Below are 9,847 nucleotides of genomic sequence, written 5' to 3' on the forward strand. Positions count from 1 at the left end.
GGGTATATATGCACCCTTTCTGAAATAATCACCATGCCCAACCCCTTCCTCACATTGACAAACCTAGTGGCAAGGTCTATAGAAATGAACAACTAAGTAAGGCTGGTCGGACTGCAAGAAACCTATGCCCCAGCGACTATGGCACCCTTGCTTACTAGCATGATAGACTTTCCCTCCTACACCTCGAACTCTACGGTCTTAACAAATGGAAGGGTCAGAATAAATGAACCCCTTTTCACACATAAAAAGGGAGGAAAAACAAATTCGTTCACACAAAAACAAAAGAACAAATTTGATCAAACAAAACAAAATGACAAGTTTGTTTGAACGATACAGAAGGGTCAGAACATGTTCGCTTATTACAAGAATGACCGCCCAACCTATTGAACTAACTAACCCCTTTGGGGAAGAACTATGCCTTCGATCCTGTTCGCTAGGTCCTATGAAAGAGGAGCCACCACCGCTTCCATCTCCTCCAACTCGTGGACTTCATAGCCAGGCATGAAGCCATGGCTCATCGTCTCTAGATCGATGATATCCCCATAATGAGAATGAGCAATCACGAAGGATTGATTGACCCTAGCACGAAGGGCATTCCTCTCAAGCTAGCGCACCCGAGGCATGATCTCAATGGCATGGGCCGCGAGCGAGCTAGTCCCTTCGACCACACCACCTCAAGGTCATCGCATACCACACCAAGGGTGGTGCTGAGGATACCAAGCTTGTCACTCTCTGCTTGAAGATTCCTCCTCGCCTCGGTGAGGTCCACGGGCAGCCTGGCAGAAACGCTCTCAGCCTCAAGCTTCTGGGACATCGCATTTCTGAGCTCGGTCTAGAGGGAGCCAACCTTCTACTGTGCATCATTGTGCTCTTAGTAGGCCTAGTCATGCTCTCGAAAGGCCTAGTTGCGCTCCCCACAAGCCACGCCATGCTCTAAGTGGAGCCTCTCCATGGTTTGGAACAACTCATCATGCTCCTTGCACAGCCGAGCGACCACTGTGGCATCCAAGCTCGTCCTCTTCTCTAGGTCCACAAGCTTCTCCTCACCCCAGCTTTAGCTCCCTTTCCTTCTCAGCCTCGGCCAAAAGGTCGAGGATCCGCTGGCGCATCTCAGCATCATTCTGGAGTAGCTTGTCCCGCTCCTTCCTGGCCATGGTGGCCTCCTCATCGTCTCTCCACGACCTCAACGATAGGGCCTCGAATGCCTTCTTGGCCTCGTTAGCATCCAGACGGGCCTCGGCCACCTGCGACCGAAGACTTCCTGCTTCCTCGGTGAGGGGAGTCAACTTGGCCACCCTCTACTGGGCGACAACAAGCTAAGTGGTCACCTCCCCATGTAGCCATGCCTCTTCGACGAGGTGGTCCTAGGTCTCCTTCTGTTGATGAAGGAACTGAGACTTCCCCCTGCTGCGAGCTATGAGGGACTACAGGGAAACGATGGTCAGAATACAAAAAGTATATAGAGAAAGAAAAGGGCAAGAAGTAGGATTAGGCAAATAGCCAGCCGAAGGGAATGACAACGTCACGCAATGCACCCCTAGCGTGGTCCAAGGCTTCCTGCATGGACGCGATCCCCACATCAAGGCTCTCCCGCTCCATGCTCTTGGTAGTGTCGTCGAGGGTGAAGAGTGTCGACGCTAGATCCTATAGATTTGTCCATTGGAGCAGGTGCTCGCCCCATGTGAGTGAGTCACTACCTACCGATGTTAGGGCCAGGGATGACTCCTCACCGGTCCAAAGCGCTGCTAAACCCTCTTGCCATGACATCCCAGCCGAGGGACCCCTCCAGTGATGGAAGGGGTTAGAGGTGTGGACGCTGACCTCTCTACCACCACAATGACTCTCGGGGACCCCACGATCGGGTCTCCCTCCATCTGGCCCATGCCAGGCGCCATCGCTTGGGCCGCCAATGGCGCGGGGCGCGTTGGTGCCTCAGGCACCGCTGTGGTTGTGCCTAGTTGTGACACATCTATCTCGGCCACCACCACTTCCACCTATGTTGGTAGGGGAACAACTGGCTATGTCGTGCCAGCCACGGTCGGCGCGACGAGTGCGGTTGGCAGCCCCATCTGCCACGTCATTGGCAGCGGTATCACAGCCATCGCTGGCTGCTCCACGACCCCCAAAGGCACCCTTTGAGCCCCCATGTCCACCCGTCCCACCGAGGGCACGGGCGCCACCATGGGCAACGTCCGACCAGCCAACGTTGCGGTCACACAAGTGTCGTTCCCACCCGAAATGGGCGTGACACCTCAATTGAAGGGCGACACTCTTCTTCAACACTAGTGCCAAAGGATTACGCTGCCTATCGATGTTGCAAGGGATGAAAAGCATAAGTCACGATGAAATCTGACAAAAATAGGAAAAAATAGAGGAACTGACAACTCACCTCAATGCCGTCGGGCGGCAGATGCGTTTGGGGGGCGAATCCCCCGACCTTTGCTTTGCCTTGTTGGAACGAGGCCATTTCGAGCCCACCCCCTTGGCTCTTGGGGCACGACCCATGGCTCTTGGGGCATGACAGTGGAGCCACCCACCTCCGCTGGCACCATGGGCATGGCGGCAGAGCCGTCCGCCCCTATTGGCTCCTAGGGCAGGCCGATGGTACGGCCCATCTCCGTTGGCTCCTCGGATGTACCCTCTGCTCCGTGGAACAGGAAGGGTCCCAACGCCTACAAAGACAAACCGATATCTGTTAGTGCATCCTCGTTCTCTAGGTTGTCCCACTCAATGTCATCAGCTACCTCATCGTCGACATCATCATCATCATCATCACTATCAGTGTCCTCCCCTCGTTCCCATGCCTATAGCTTCTGCTATTTCTTCTTCTTCCTATCCTCCTTCACCTTCCTCAGCCACTCACCCTCGGCATGATTCACCATCCTCACGGCCGAATCCCTCGGCAACGACGTTGGGTGATCTGTGAGGATGAGATCACTCGGCTAGCCCCACCCCTTTCAAAGTTAGTATCAAGGGGTTAGGAAATCAATTGAAGAGAAGGCAAGAGAAGGGAAAACTTACGAAGATGACGTGGCAAGGTTCTAGCCACGTTAGAGGATGTCCTAGCACTAGGAAGACGAAATCGAGGGGGGCACCCACACCATCCCATGAGGGCTCCATTGCCTCCTTGATGCGTTGCGTGATCTCGGAGTTGGGGAGCGCCCCCTCGATGAGCGTTGTTCCGTCGAATGGCGCCTTGGGCACCATTGCATATAGTGGGAGCGCACGCATCATCAATCGTGCCACCCTCCTTGCGTTGTAGGCCCCGATGATGCCTGACCCCTTTAGGCCATTCTCCTTCAGGATGTGGATGGCAGCAATCTGGTCTCGGATCTTCTTCTTGTCCTTCTCTAAGACACCCCACTTCCTCCATTACTCTGGGGCCTCTTCGATTAGGCGCCCAGTGAACTCCGGCACAGGGGCAGCGACATCGTTCTTGAGGTAGAACCACTACGAGTGCCACCCTTTGTTGGACGTCGAGAGACGCATGGGCAGGTACTCACTGACCCGATTGTTCCGGAGCTGGATGTCGGTGCACCCCATCAGAATATGCACCTCCTGCCTACCGCTCTTCTCCCTCTTCTTCTAAAGGGTGATAGCAAAGAAGTACCTCCATAGATCGAAGTGGGGGCTAATTCCCAAGAACCCTAGGACAGGGCGATGAACGCTGCCATGTGCTAGATCTTGTTGGGGGTTGAGATGTTGCAGCTTGATCTTGTAATAGTGCAGCAGCGCCCGAAGAAATTTGTGGGCGGGGGTCATGAACCCACGCTCATGGAAGTGGGCGAATGACACAACATAGCCGTCGGGCGGTGATGGTAGATCCTCCTCACCAGGCAGCAGCCACTCCTCGGCCAAGGTCCGCACGTGGAGAAGACCACGATGGACGAGGCCTTCCATGCGCTGGAAGGTGATGTCAGAGCGGCACCACGGATCCATTGGAGGTGGGGGCAGACGGATGTGGGCTCCACGGCAATGGGGATGTGGAGGCAGGAAACCTAAGCGATTGGAGGTGGCGGTCGTGGCTACGGAGGCAAGGATATCAGGTATGGAACTCGGGGGGGGCGAACCCTTTGGTTTTATAGGGGCGACGGGTGTGAGGAAACCAACCACCCACCTAGATCTCCATGCATGCCACGATCTGCCACCACGTCTCATCGTGGGACGTGCACATGCAATCTCTGTTTGTTCCCTTGGAAAACTCGCCATATGTTTCGCCTCTCCAGACGGGCCACGACCCGTCATAGGTAAGGGATACAGAGCTAAAAACTCTACTATGGCCCATCTAGGCCCAGGATTTCAAAGGTTGGCCCACTAGCAGGATCGACAACTGCTCCGGTCGCCTTTTTGAAGTGAGGGCTAGAAAGGGATGGGGACGCTAGCAGTCAGTACTCAGGTGCACGAGAGCCGCAAGCATCCTGGCCCACGTTCGAGTCTCGGCCGGGTTTGATCCATGGCTTTTTCCTTGAAAGAAAGGCAGAAGGCCCTTGGGACCAGTCGAATGGACCTAAGAACTATATGGATTGATTGCCAAGGGTCTAGAGTTGGTCACTAGTTGACCCGAGCTAGTTCCCCATGAACAGGATGCCAGGGCCCCACTCAGACTAGCCAGCTAACAACTCACCAGGCACCGTGGCTCGTCCATAGAGGAAAATCATGGCATGGCTTAGCCTCTCCGATTGTGGAAACCGTGGACGGGGTGACGATCACAAAGACAAGCCAACCCTCGACCGGACCTCTGCTACACATGGGGGCTCGAGGAAAGTTGGGCTCACAAGAAGACCGAATGCATAGTCATAGAACGACAGACCCCTGAAGGGGTCAAAATCAGCGAAGGACCTTTTCTGACCCACCAAACCTCACAACTATACCCCTGAGGGGTCCGATCTCAATGAAAGGGAATCACCGTCCCTAGGCCACGCCATGGGCAAGAAAAGAAGGCTAAGGCCATCAGAGTCCTCCCGCTCAGAAAAAACACTAAAGGATTTTTCTACTCCTCCGCAGGCTCAGGGGCTACTGTCGAGGACCAATACTAGGGTACCCAAAGAGGAGGAGCTAATGACCAACAACATTGACTCATCCAAGCAGACAAGAGCGCGACTACAGCTCAAACCAACCCCCGGTGCACAAGCTTTGCTTCTTCTGGCCTTTGGGAGAGGGCACCGCATCGCCCAACCTTGGGTCTGCTCTCTGCCTCACCTGACCCTTAGGCCTGCACTCTGCCTCGCCCGACCCTTGGGTCTACGCTTCGCCTCATCCGGCCTCTTGGGGAGGACTCTGCCTCGCACGACTCCGAGACCGTGGGCTCCGCCTCGCCAGACCCTTGGGCCTGCACTCCACCTTGCCCGACCCTTGCGTCTGCGCTCTGCCTTGCCCGACCCTTGGGCCTGCGCTCCGCCTCGCCCGACGCTTGGGTCTACGCTTCACCTCGCTCGACCTCTAGGGGAGGACTCCGCCTCACTCGACCCTGAGGCTGAGGGATTTGCCTCGCCCGACCCTTGGGTCTACGCTCCGCCTCGCTTGACCTCTGGGGGAGGACTCTGCCTCGCCCGACCCCGAGGCCACGGGCTTCGCCTCGCTCGATGGAGACCCATACCGCTGCCAACCACTTTAGGTCCAAGCATATGGGCCTGAGTCAAAGCTCTGACACCAGGGAAGAGACGGGCACACCCCTGATGTAACTTGTGGCCTTGACGGGCCATACCAGAGGATTCACATCAAGAACAGCGTCGGGCGTACCGGTGCTGTTCTCCCTAACCCCTGTACGAACACAGACGAGCGTGTCAGTTCACCACGACGTTTGCCAGGACGGAGTGGAGCGCCATGACTGGCATATGACGCCTGTGCATTGCACTAGTGACGGACAGGACCATGACGCGAAGCCGTCCTTGTTGACATCTACAAGGTTGGCAGGACCTGCATAAAGGAGAAGAAGGACCCGACGATCCTAAAGGCCTTCGGCTCTCTCTCTCTCTCTCTCTTGTTCTTCTTTTTTCTTCCACTGTAGCCCATGCTTTCCCTTGGCCCATAAAAGAAAAAGCAGGGCACCCCATAAGGGGGATCACAACACATCGGATCGATCCAGGCCAGACTCGATCGATTCATCACGAACCAATCGAACTTCGAACTAACCAGAACATAACACAAGCACACGGCTAAGCGGCAACCGAGCTCTCGACACCCATTCACTCTTTCCACCAGAGACTTGGGACATGTCCCTCTCTCACCCGTTTGTAACCCCTACTATAAACTTTCAATGCTAGTAACATGAGCAGCATCGACGAACTAGACGTAGAGATATTCTGCCCGAACCAATATAAACCTCATGTCCTCTAAGCACACCATCCGAGCTAGACGCGCAATATTAGAAATTTACTTGTCGGTGGTTACTCGAAACACCGACAGAAAGAACTGGTGGTAATGTTGGCCTAACAGCCTCAGTAACAAGGAGAAGAACCCCATCATCAAATTTGAGTGGTTCCTGCAAATTGAAACTCGCATGGTCGTCGACGGATTCTACTTCTACGCCCAGATAAACGCGAGGAGTTGGAATCAGAGGTGACGGCAGGCAGCACCGAGCTCGGGTTGTTGCATTCATAACTTTTTTGTGACAACTTATCACTTCAACTTCTTATCATAACTTTTTTGACTTTAAAAAAATATTTCCGTAATTCTCTAATTTTGATAAGTTATAGAGTTATACTCACAACTTTTATGCATCTTTTTACGGAACAACCTATCACAATAACTTCTCATCACAACTGTTTTGACTTTCCTTTTTTTAGAAAAAAATATTTTTATTTTTCTTTTTTAGAAAGTTACAAAGTTATAGTCATAACTTATGTATATATCTTTTTACGAGACAACTTGTGATCATAACTTCTCAGTCTAAAGATAAGAAAATTGTTAGATTAATATGAAAACATGATAAAAGTAAAGAAAAAAGAAAAAAAGAAAAAAAAAACAAGAAATGAGAAAAAGAAAGAAAGGAAAAAAATGAAACAAGAAAAAAGTGAGAAAACCACTCGCGGAGTAAACAGAGAGGACGTTGAGAGAAGATGTCAGTTGCTCCGTCGACTTGCCTAGTAGGGCCCACCATGTGATTAGTGCCTAACGTTATCAGTCGCACATATGAAAAGTGTTCACTACGTTGGAATCGCCCGAACGATCACAGAAATGGAATTGGGTAACGTTGTGACTCGATTACACGTGAGCTGAAACAAACAAGAAGCAACGACATCTATTAAAATCTGTAATCAAGTAGTGTTACATTTACCCAAAACCAAACGCTTATCTTAGTCTCTTCCAAGCAAAGCAAGGGCACATGCATTCTCATGGGAGGCGACCTCACGGACCACCTTGCGACGTGCATGAGCATGGAGGCCCCGCACATTTCAGACCACGACGATGTTTTCTCTTTTCACAGTTCATGGCAACAATCACCACCAGGAAGAAAGCAGTGATGGGAGCCCTACGCGAGACAGAAAATATCTCACATATTGTACAGTCCCTAGTACTCCGTAACTGTCATACATGTTCAATAATGTCAACGTGACATTGTGAGAATATCTCAGAAGCTTCGTTGTTGCGTGTGGAGTGACATGGTACTTGGTACCGGCCACTGGGATAGGCTCTGTTCAGCTAATACATAAGTCGGTTGAAGCTGTTTTGTTGTTTGAGAAAAAATAGAGAATGAAAGTCAGAGATGGAGGTCACCACACCGTTACCTGACCACTGAAAAATTGTGCTCTATTCCTAAGTTTTGCATGACGTTTCCAAAAAAAATAGAATACTCGTAAATGACAGGGGCCGGGCACAGACCACAGAGCCAGACCTTTAGTGCGCAGACGCGTAGTAGTTGTACTCATATCTACACCAACCACGGAGAATGAGGACAAACCGTCCAAACTGCAAGCCCAAGTCACACACACGCGACACGTCCCTCTCTCATGCTCATCATCCCCAACAGATTACCACTGCTTCTCCAACTCCAACAGAAGACCCACCCACCACACCCGCACCACCATATACCTACTCATCGACGCAACCCACCACGAACACATCTGCTTATCGCACATCAAGCGAGCGCAGGAGCTAGCTCAGGCGCGCGAGGGATGGAGAAGGAGGCGGCGGCGCAGGCGCAGGAGCAGGAGCAGAAGCAGTGGCAGGGCGTGGTGGAGGCCACTCTGCCGTCGACGCCAGCCTCGGCGGCGTGGCCGCACATCGCCAGCTTCTGCGCGCTGCACCGGTACCTCCCGAGCATCGACGTGTGCGAGCTCGCGGAGGGGGAGACGGCCGGCCCGGGTGCGTCCGCTACGTGGCCTCGCTCGCGCCGGGCACTACCACCGGGGAGGTCGGCATCTGGGCGCGGGAGAAGTTGCTGGAGATCGACGACGACGCCCGCCGGCTCGCGTACTCTGTCGTCGGCAGCAGCATGGGGCTCGGCAGCTACGTCGCCACTATGAGCATCATCGTCGGTGACCAGGAGGAGGAGGCAAAGGAGCCGGGGTGCAGGCTGGTGTGGGCGTTCGAGTGCGACCCCGTGCAGGGGTGGACCCGGGACGGGCTCCTCGGCTACCTCGACGGCGGCGTCAAGGCCATCGCCGCGCGGATCGAGGAAGCCCATGCCGCCGCCAGCGCCAGTGCCGGAGGAGACGGCGTCGTCGTCGTCGCTGCTTGACAACTCCATCTGCGGAGGAATCTCAACAGCCGCCAGATGCATTTCTGTATTGAATATTGATTATTACCACCTCGTCAAACTAGTTAATGCATTGTTAATCGCAACGACTGCCACTATTCCTAAGTTTTGCATGACGTCGCTGCTTGCTTGCTTGTCCGTCTCTCCTTCATTGTCTACCGGATTTGTACGTCGCGTCGCGTCAGAATGTCAGCTGCGTTCGTTTCTCTTATAATCCCTTTTTTTTCTTGTTTTTTTAGCTGAAATAATGTTTTTTCTCTCGCAACAAATTAATCGAAACAATGTTTTGGCTGGCTTGTTTTTTTAGCGAAGCGAACGGAGCCATTGTGATGAACATGGTTGAACAAGATGCACCGTGTTCCAACCACGTGTGGGGAATGAGGACTGACTGTGAGAACATTACTTCACCCTCGGATGCCTCATCTCGCGCGATTGAAAGGTTTTGTTCAATACGCTCAGCTGGAAGATGGCTGGATGGCACGCGATGTGCCGATTCATTTGCGACTACTGGACCACGGAAATTAAAGAGACTTGTTCGATTCTGATTGATGGACTTGCGTATATGTTCCCTTCCCACTTGCTGCAAGTATTGTCCAGCAGGCTATGAGAGGCAGAGCTACGTGAGAATCCGAACGAACATGTTACCGGCCGGACAATTTATTCGTTGGCACGTGCCGAGGCTCGGAAGCACATGTTAAATTGGTCCACCGCCTGTTGAAAACAAACCGGAGGAGGAGCACATAGCTGATGTAATAAGCTGAATTATTTGCTCAACGGCAATTCGTACACTGAGAAGTTGGAAGGTCCTTCTTTATTACAGGAGGAGTTCATTGACTTGGAGATTGCTTCTTGTATCTTGGAGGAGTCCCTTGCGAAACTATATGTATGTTGGGGAGTGAGGAGTTACCCATAAGTCACACAATATTGGGCTAAAGAGACACGTTCGTTCCTCGAGCCAACAAAACTCTAAATGGATATGGGTGCCCAAATCAAACCCTCTTTTGGAGATTGGCTACCCAGCTAGGGGAGAAGAGGTTCACCGTGTCCTGGTCCTGAGTAGTTTTGGACCTAGAACGAAGCTAAGATTTTGAACCTTTTTTATATGAACATAATAATACTACTAGTACTACCCGTTGGTAGTATATACAC

At 52.6% G+C, this 9,847-nt stretch overlaps 1 pseudogene; it reads left to right on the top strand.

Moving 5' to 3' along the window:
- Nucleotides 1-7,995: 7,995 nt before the first annotated feature.
- Nucleotides 7,996-9,540, top strand: LOC136514019 (lachrymatory-factor synthase-like; annotated as a pseudogene).
- Nucleotides 9,541-9,847: the final 307 nt, after the last annotated feature.

The sequence above is a fragment of the Miscanthus floridulus genome, chromosome 16 (assembly GCF_019320115.1).
Source record: "Miscanthus floridulus cultivar M001 chromosome 16, ASM1932011v1, whole genome shotgun sequence".
Lineage (NCBI taxonomy): Eukaryota > Viridiplantae > Streptophyta > Magnoliopsida > Poales > Poaceae > Miscanthus > Miscanthus floridulus.